The following is a 6,329-nucleotide window of genomic DNA, read 5'->3' on the forward strand; positions in this document are numbered from 1 at the left end:
TAACACCTTTGCAATGAACACAGTGTCTATCCCAGTCTTTCAGTTTACTTTTGGTTTTAACACCTTTGCAATGAATACAGTGTCTATCCCAGTCTTTCATTTTACTTTTGGTTTTAACACCTTTGCAATGAATACAGTGTCTATCCCAGTCTCTCAGTTTACTTTTGGTTTTAACACCTTTGCAATGAATACAGTGTCTATCCCAGTCTTTCAGTTTACTTTTGGTTTTAACACCTTTGCAATGAATACAGTATCTATCCCAGTCTTTCATTTTACTTTTGGTTTTCAACCTTAAAGGCAAGTGACTCTGTCTTTCCTTTGTACTTGTTTCTGTGTCTCAGATTTAAAAATCAAAACAACCCCCCCCCAAAAAAAACCCACTTTTTCAAAAGGGGCATTTGTGAGGATATATGCAACTATCTGTGAGTGCCCATAGAATCTAGAAGAGGGCATTGGATCTGCTGGAGTTGGAGTTATAGGCTATTGTGAGCCACCCAACCTGGGAACTCAGCAAATGCTTCTTACTGTGAAGCCCCATGACTCAATTATATCAAATGTGCATGCACATGGAAGCCAAAGGACAACGTTGTTTGTCAATTACTCAGGTGTGCTCCATTATTTTGTTGTTGTGACAGTCTTTCACTGACCCAAAACATGAAACAGGCTAGGATGGCAGTCCAGAGTCCCACGGTCTGTCTCCATCTCCCTCAGCACTGGAGTTACAAGGTTGTGTCACTTCGATTTTTTTTCTTTTCACTTGAGTTCTATGGTAAAAACCAGGTCTCCCTCCAAGTATCTGAGCTACTCAGACCCTAATACTTGTGGTTGTATAATTTTTCTCCTATAATTCCTTTAAAACCCGTTTTTCACAGTAATACTTCAATTGTGGTTGTCATGTGAAAAATTACTAAAAGTTTGTTCTTGGTCCTGATGGTAAAAGTGATACAATGTATCATGTTTACAGCTTCCAGAGCTGGGTAACTTACTAGCTGCAGAATTCACCAGAAAGAACTGAACTAGGGGATTTTCAAATTCAGGTTATCAAATGTTCTACCATATGCTGGTACCATATCAATTCATGGCACAATCATGTGCACAATATAGACTTTGAAATCTTTCCTGTCAAATGTGTTTGTGCATCTTAGCTGCTTTCTTGTGCATCAGTGGATTATGCTGTCATATTTAAAACTTAGTGTTGCTTGTAACCAATTCTGCTTGATGGCATCCTCCTACCCAACTTCAGCTAACTTACATCCACCTAAAGTCTTAATTGAAAATATTAGGACTAATTAGGTGGCTCAGCAGGTGAAGGATTTCTCTTTTAAAATAATTATCCATTTGTTTTTAGAGATAGTAAAGAAAGCTTTGAAAGGGAGGCCAGAGGGATGGCTCAGTGGGTAAAGGATCCTACTTCCAAACCTGAAACCTGAACTTGGTCTCAAGGACCAACAATTAAGAGCATTGGTAGTTCTTCCAGAGGACCTGGATTTGGTTCCCAGTTCCCACATGGCTAGCCAACAGTCCCAAGGGATCTGATGCTATCTTCTAGACTCCATACGCACCAGGCACAAAAGAAGCAGACACACAGCTCAGCAGTAGTGGTGCATGCCTTAATCCCAGTACTAGGGAGGCAGAGGCAGGCAGATAGACCTCTATGAGTCCCAGACCAGCCTGGGCTACACAGAGAAATCGTGTCTCAAACAAAAAACCAAACCAAACTACACCACCACCACCAACAATAAACATCAAGAAAAATAAACCCTGCTGGAATAATCCTATCAAAGTAAAGCTGAAAAATTTAAAGATTAAAAAAAAATGTTAAAGAGAATACTACAAGGTGTCAGACAGTTGATGTTTATGGATTGGCAGAATTGATGTTGTGAAAATGTAAGTCTATTAGCAATCTACAGATTCCATGCAATTCATATCAAAATTCTAAGTTCTTCACAGAAATAAAAAAAAATCTGAAAGTTATATGAAATCAAGAGAAGCATAGAAAATTAAAGACATCTTAAGCAAATAGCAGCATACTGGAACAGATACAGACAAGCACATAAATGAAGAGAGCAGAGGACCGAGACGTAAATCCATGCGGCAGCAGCAAGCTAATTTTGACAGATAACACAAATAAAAGATGGAGAAAAGTTTTCTATTCCACAGACTAGTACTGCTTAACTAGACAGCTACCCTTAAAAGATAAAAACTCTTACCTTGCTTTAAAAAATTAAGATAAGATCTGAAACTCCAAAAACTGTTAAAATAAACAGAAGGAAAACAGTTCAAAGTAGGTACAGACAAATACATTCTTAAAAAAAATTCAGAATAGAGACTCAATATTCTAGCCTAGGTACTGGAGTACCTAGGGGGAGTCTAGCCTGTCCCATTCTGGTCTGGAAAAATGACAGTATTTTGCATTTGGTCCACAAATTCAGCTCAGAACTATGTCCCAGAAGAGCTTGGCAAATCTTTCACAACCTGGAAGATGTGGAATGTAACATGTTTCTTTTCTGATAAATCTTGCACATATGTATGCAAATATCCACCACCCCCAAGTACTTGGGAAATGATGCCAGATATTAACATATATCATTAAAAAGTTGCAGTATAGGAAAAGGAACAATTTACTGAAAAACCTACAGAAGAAAACCTTTGTTGATAGAGGATTGATATATATATAGTCAACAGGATTAACATGTATGCAAACAATTACATTTGCGTGTAAAACAACAATAACAGCAACAAAAGCTAATTATTAGGCAGGAGAAACAGGTCAAAGTTTAGGAGCACTTGCAGAGAACTCAGGTTTAATTCTTAGTAAATATGGTTAACTAACTACAACTCAAGTTCCAAGGTCTCCCATGCTGTCCATCTTCTGTGGCTGCTGAATGCATGTGGTGCATATGAAGTAACTCCCCCCCCACACACACCAAATAAATACCAAGAATTCAAAGAACCCCTAAAAAAGGTAAAATGAGTAGATTACCTAAAAGAAGTAAAATGATAAAATGAATAAAATTCTAAGCAGAGCTCCAAATACTCAGTAAATGAATGAACGTTATTTATTTCCTCCTCATACCAATTCTCAAAACTTAGAATTACTTTCTATTGTGGTATTTAACATTTACAGACACATTGTTTTATGTAATTCTGTTGCTCAGTTTATTATACATTAAATAGGTTTCCAAAGGCCTAGAAAATAGACCAACAGAAATGAAATGATGAGACAAGGTACACAACTTCCTTTTTAAAATGTCTGTGGTATTTTAAACAACAACAAAAAAGAATTCATTTGATGAAACAAATGAAGTACAGGCTTCCTCTGAGTAAATCCTATTTACAAATTTTAATTCCATTAAGAACCTGTATTTTGATCCTTGCTTTCTGTTCTAATTTTGGGAGTGGTGGGATCAAAGCCAAGGTGAAAAACATGTTTGGTAAATGTTTAAAACTGTTTTGTTTTTGTTGTTGTTGTCTTTTTGAGATAGGGTAGTCCTGGCATCTTAGAACTCACTCTGTAGACCAAGGTCAGAAATCTGCCTGCCTCTGCCCCCTAAGTACTGGAATTAAAAGCGTGTGCCTCCACCACCTGGCCTACTTTTATTTATTTATTTTTTTTGTTTTTTTGAGACAGGGTTTCTCTTTAAAAGTTTGATTGTCCTGAAACCTTATAAGCCAGGCTGGCCTTGAACTCAGAGATCCTTCTGCCTCTGCCTCTTGAGTGCTGAGATTCAAAGTATGTGCCATCACTGCCCACTAAAACTGAATTCTAACTAACTTTATTCCCATCTCAAATAATTGTATACTACTTCACTTTTTTTCAAAGTATCAACACCAGACTTTGCAACAGTAAGTTTTCCCTAATAGTGTAGAGAACAAAAAAATACTCTATGTTGTATGCTTACTTCTGAAAGTTCCTAATCTACCATGCTAACATGTGAAAATAGTCTAATATATTTTCTGAGAATCATAAACTTGTTTGAAACAATGGTACTGTCTCTGTCCATTACTAGGAATGTACTAGAAACCTCATATATACATATACCTTGTTTTACAATAAAGGACATTAGCAGATTTAAAAAATCTGACTGGAGTCATATATTTTCATTGGCATAACTGACTTACCTGCCTTACTATATAAACACTTTTTTAAAAATACATGACAATGGGAAAGGAAAAGAGCAAGAGTGAAGAACAGGTCCTGTGCTCATAGCAATATGACAAATTATATTTTCTGGTATCATGACTGGGAGCAGCAGGAGTGATGCACTGTGGAGATATGTATACATATACACAAAAGTAGCAAGCACTACATAGCCCACTACATTCAAATGAATGGTCTATTACAAATACACATGGTTTGATGTTTTTAACAAACTTTACACTAAGTAACAAAGGCAATGTAACACTGTAGGCCAAGAGTTAGTGTTCACCAGTTTGTATTAAATATACATCACATTCATTTTTCTCTGTTTACCAGGATTTCTCAGGATGCAATCTTATGGAATCTAAGAAGCACTGGTATTAATAGAAAACAGTTCAGTATATTTTATTGAAATACTGAGTCGACAGCAAATAAAACAGGGAAAAGCAAGTCCACACAATTGGGTCTGGATGCCTAGAAAAGTGACATTTGCAAAAGTAAGTAGTAATTCTCAGTAACTAGGACACCTGTCTGAAAATCCAACATAATCTGAACCATGAAAACACAATCTCCATCTTTTAAAAATGAGATTAACTTGTACTTATGAATTACTACTTCCTTTCTATCATAATCTTCTGGGTGAAACTAATTAGAAGATAGAACTATATTCAATCGCAAGGTGATCGCAAGGTATTTTTAATAGATAGAAACACCAAACTACATTAAAATGTAACCAGTTTGCTTAAAACAGGTATCAAGCAGGTTAAATTACATTTAATGAATAACAAAATTAATCTTAGTAGAAAAGATTACTAGAATTCATTACGTTTTATTGGGATAAATGGTATGGTCTTACTTACTTTTGACCAAAAACCTACTTATAGCAGCATGGTATACTTTGCTTTAATGAGCAATGAAAAACTTGCAATAAAAGTTGAACAACATAAGCATAAGGTAAAAAGTACAAGTTACACATCAGTTTCAAACTCTTCAACATTATAATGGGTTTTAACTTATAAAGATAATTCAATTTTAAACTATGTGGAATATGAAAGGGTAACTGAATGTCCCTTCTGAGTAAACGGGAAAGTTAACGTTCTTTAATCTACTTACTAGAAAATAGAATGTAAAAGGAAAAGAATGTATAAAAGCCAGCCGGGCATAGCAGCACACACATTTTTCTAATTTCAGCACCTGAGAGGCAGATAGGCAGACAGATCTCTGCAATTCAAGGCCAGTTTGGTCTCCATTGTGAGTTCCTGGAGAGACTGTGTCTCAAAAACCAAAAGAAAACAACAGGACAAAAATCCTATTTGGGGCTGATGACAAGGCTCAGTGATAAAGGTGCTTGCTAAGGAAGCCTGGCAGGGAAGCAACTCTTGAATAGTCTCCATACATGTGCTTTGGTGCACATACACAACTACACTCGTCCAAAATAAATAACAAAATACCAAAAACTTATTGGAGGAAAATATACATTAAAGATATAAAATATAAAATCTATGTAAGAATGTTACTTTGAGAAAATCCAAGTATGCACCTAAATGTAAGGAAACTGCAAAGTAATTAATAATATCAAAAATGAACATGTCATAATATAACAGCCAGAAAAATATTAACAAGTATACATTTATAACTTTATAGGAAACATGATTACTCAAAATGTACCTAAAAATTAAATATACTGGACGATTACAAATACATCTGAATTTAGTAAATCCAATACAGCCTTCTAACAAAAGAAACTGCATTCCTTGCTTTAAAAAACAGCAGCCATTAAATTGAAATTCAATTAATTTACCAAACAGACTTTTTATTACCCAAACTCAAGTAGTTTCTTTATACAGTTGCTACTGTTCCTTGCAGAGTGTTCTGGGGTTCTCAACTGTGGGCTCAAGTTCCTGCCCTGCCCCAGTTTTCCAGTCCTCGAAGAAAACAGGCAAATGAAGTAATGCCAAAGTTTATTTTATTTGCCAAACCATACTTAAAAAGCTTTTCAGTTATTTTTAAGTATATGCTTAAGAATGAAACAAAATAAAATCATTTATTACAGTTTTTCATGTACTTCAGGTTTTCAGTAATAGTTTACAAAAAAAATTGCCTCTGTCCCTTCACATTTCTTGCTTATACTATTCAACTACATGAAAAAAATGTAATAATGACAATTTTATTTTATACAATGACAATT

This window comes from Grammomys surdaster, unplaced genomic scaffold (assembly GCF_004785775.1).
Source record: "Grammomys surdaster isolate TR1022 unplaced genomic scaffold, NIH_TR_1.0 1149, whole genome shotgun sequence".
Lineage (NCBI taxonomy): Eukaryota > Metazoa > Chordata > Mammalia > Rodentia > Muridae > Grammomys > Grammomys surdaster.